Source organism: Tachysurus fulvidraco, chromosome 19, assembly GCF_022655615.1.
Source record: "Tachysurus fulvidraco isolate hzauxx_2018 chromosome 19, HZAU_PFXX_2.0, whole genome shotgun sequence".
NCBI classification, from domain to species: domain Eukaryota; kingdom Metazoa; phylum Chordata; class Actinopteri; order Siluriformes; family Bagridae; genus Tachysurus; species Tachysurus fulvidraco.
The window spans coordinates 22,634,613-22,637,112 of NC_062536.1; the positions used below are offsets into that span (position 1 = coordinate 22,634,613).

The following is a 2,500-nucleotide window of genomic DNA, read 5'->3' on the forward strand; positions in this document are numbered from 1 at the left end:
CCTGATGACTGAGGGACGTGTGCAGGACCCCTACATTATGTAGATTCACCATTTTACTGTGAAACATTGTGGTTTGTAACACCACAGGACAGACCATCAGAGCTGGATGGTGGAGGGGAAGCCATTAAAGGTGGTCTCATACTAAATGGATCAGTGAAGACTGATCATGGACCAGCGGTTCCTGCCCTCTTCTTCTGGTAGTGACCAGGAAACTGAGCAAATCTTTTCAGTGTTAAACGGCCAGTAAAATGGTTTGAGAATCAATAGTAAGTGAATGTGACCGTGTAGGGAAGATGGAGCAAGTGCAACACACACAGCAGTGGGACGTGTGTGAATAAAACCACATCCTGTTTTTTAAGGTGTGGCCCCACACACACACACACACACACACACACACACACACACACACACACACACACACACACACATCTCCTCAGCACTTGTAAAGCCTGCTGTTTGTTGTTCAGATACCACAGAAGAGAAAAGAACATTGCAGGTTTAATGTCGTCTGTTTGTGGAATGAAGAATGAATGAAATGTTCACCAACAATATTTATGTGTATCTTATGTTTGTGTTTCGATCAGATCTTTTATACTCAACACATCATCAGCTGCTGGTCAGAGGGGGTTTATTATTAGTTTATTTGGGATGTTCCTTGATGTGTATACTGGTTTACTCTTGCTCTGTTCACCAATCATACAGCAGCCTCCACCCAGGAGGGGTTTCCTGTGATCTTTCATGACTCCATCATAACACACTTTGCCTCCTTCCACATGCACGAGCTCTATGTGTGCTCTGAGACAGCAACTACAGACGAGTTTAATCACTTCAAATTTGGATAATAATGTACTTATGGGGGTGGGGGTGGGGGGTGCACAGTGGTTTAGTGGGTAGCACGTTCGCCTCACACCTCCAGGGTCGGGGGTTCGATTCCCACCTCCACCTTGTGTGTGTGGAGTTTGCATGTTCTCCCCGTGCCTCGGGGGTTTCCTCCGGGTACTCCGGTTTCCTCCCCCGGTCCAAAGACATGCATGGTAGGTTGATTGGCATCTCTGGAAAATTGTCCGTAGTGTGTGAGTGTGAGTGAGTGAATGAGAGAGTGTGTGTGCCCTGTGATGGGTTGGCACTCCGTCCAGGGTGTATCCTGCCTCGATGCCCGATGACGCCTGAGATAGGCACAGGCTCCCCGTGACCCGAGAAGGTCAGATAAGCGGTAGGAAACTTATCTGTAAAATCTGACCAGAAATGTGGTGTGTTTAATGTCCAGGTCAGGCCAAAACAACCCCTACATGTCCACATCACATGATCTCAACACTAGTTCCACTTCATTTGTTTGTCTTTGTGTGTTTTCTCTGTTCACCAGGACACTTGAACCCCTCAGGGTGTGAACAAGCTTTTATCAGTGGCATTGACATTAGATGCCTTTTAAACCTGATCTTCACAATTAACATAAACCTTATTAGTAGATAGCAGCAGGATGAGCTGCTAATGATCATGTCTTTGGAACAGTGAGAGAACATCCTGTGTACTACACGTTGTTCAGCACTTAAACATGTTAGTACTGAGCTGATGGGATGCTAACTGAGAGCTCCAGCAGGTTCCACATGGATCACTGGGTGTTGTAGGGCTGTAACCACCTTCTTATTCCTAATAACATTTGAAGCTGAAGATTGTAAATTCTATAGCTGATGTTCAAACTCTTCCTGTCTCCATCCATGCACAGGTTCCTCCTTCGTCCTCCTCCAGTCTTTCTCTAACCACACCCTACCCTCATCCCTACACAGGCTCGGTCTCCATCACCACCACCATGGACGCTTGCTCTTCTCAGTGGACCCACAATGTTTTGTTTTTATTCTATGCAGTGGGAAAAGGTTTCACTATCACTAATACACTCCAGTTGGCACTTATGTGGGCGGAGTCCAGAACGCTCAGATTCCATTGATGGGAGCTCCCTGTGTGAGCACTGTAACCTGACTACGGTACACTCATACTTGGGTGGAGTTTATTTGGCTCCGTCTAAAGTTTGACAAAGAAGTCGCTGCATCACGATGTAAAGCTGAGTGAGCTACACAACTTTAATCACGACTGCTCAGTGTGTTTGTAGACAGGTTGGTGTACGTACTACACCAGATCTCTACGACTCGCCGCCACTTTCTTCAGCACTGTTCTTGCGTCTAGTTACAGGAGGATGTACACTGTGTCATTCAGTAAAGAGTAAAACTCTCCGGAAGACTGGAGCATCGGCGACCACTCAACTGTGTGTGGAGGCAGTCAGCATTCTTATTGTCATGGTAACCCAGTGACCCAGAACTTCAGGGTTGTTTGGGTTCCTGTTTGTTATTTTTAGATGTGTGACTTGTGTGTGTTGTGTGTAACAGTGGAAGGCCCTGAAGTAACTACAGCCGTCAATGTTGTAGGTTGGTTTGTAAAGTGGCTGTACAGGAATGTGTGCCGCCTGTGACCTGAGAGGAATCTGTGTGTGTGTGTGTGTGTGTGTGTG

General features: G+C 46.6%; 1 protein-coding gene and 1 pseudogene across 2 annotated transcripts in view; both read left to right on the forward strand.

Moving 5' to 3' along the window:
* The window catches only part of LOC113650183, a 410,150-nt pseudogene that overhangs the window by 367,999 nt on the left and 39,651 nt on the right, over positions 1-2,500 (forward strand).
* The window catches only part of si:dkey-97m3.1 (fatty acyl-CoA reductase 1), a 29,909-nt gene that overhangs the window by 3,495 nt on the left and 23,914 nt on the right, over positions 1-2,500 (forward strand). Inside the window, exon 2 of one of the 2 annotated variants that reach the window (XM_047803973.1) lies at positions 1,724-2,291. The exons of the other annotated variant lie outside the window; for it this stretch is intronic. The gene's annotated coding sequence lies outside the window, so the exon portion shown is untranslated. The remainder of the gene's footprint in view (positions 1-1,723; positions 2,292-2,500) is intronic. 2 annotated transcript variants of the gene reach the window in all.